Source organism: Plasmopara halstedii (genome assembly GCF_900000015.1).
Source record: "Plasmopara halstedii genome assembly, contig: Scaffold_650, whole genome shotgun sequence".
Lineage (NCBI taxonomy): Eukaryota > Oomycota > Peronosporomycetes > Peronosporales > Peronosporaceae > Plasmopara > Plasmopara halstedii.
Genome location: NW_020187567.1, coordinates 1,343,424 through 1,343,661, shown reverse-complemented (window position 1 = coordinate 1,343,661; position 238 = coordinate 1,343,424).

Genomic DNA, 238 nt, shown 5'->3' with positions numbered 1-238 from the left:
TGGGACAAACTCTCGGCTCATAATGTCTTTCAGATGCTGAACGGACTCGATGGTCACGCCCTGCTGCATAAATTCTTGATACCACGCTGCCGCTGCTCCTCTCAGATTGACGGTGATCAAGGAGACAGCGTAATTAAGGTATCTTTCATTGTACATGTCAATGTTTTGCGACTGACAGTACTTTTGGGCATGGAAGAAGAACAACTCCAAACTTTCATCAAGTCCACCATGATATTTT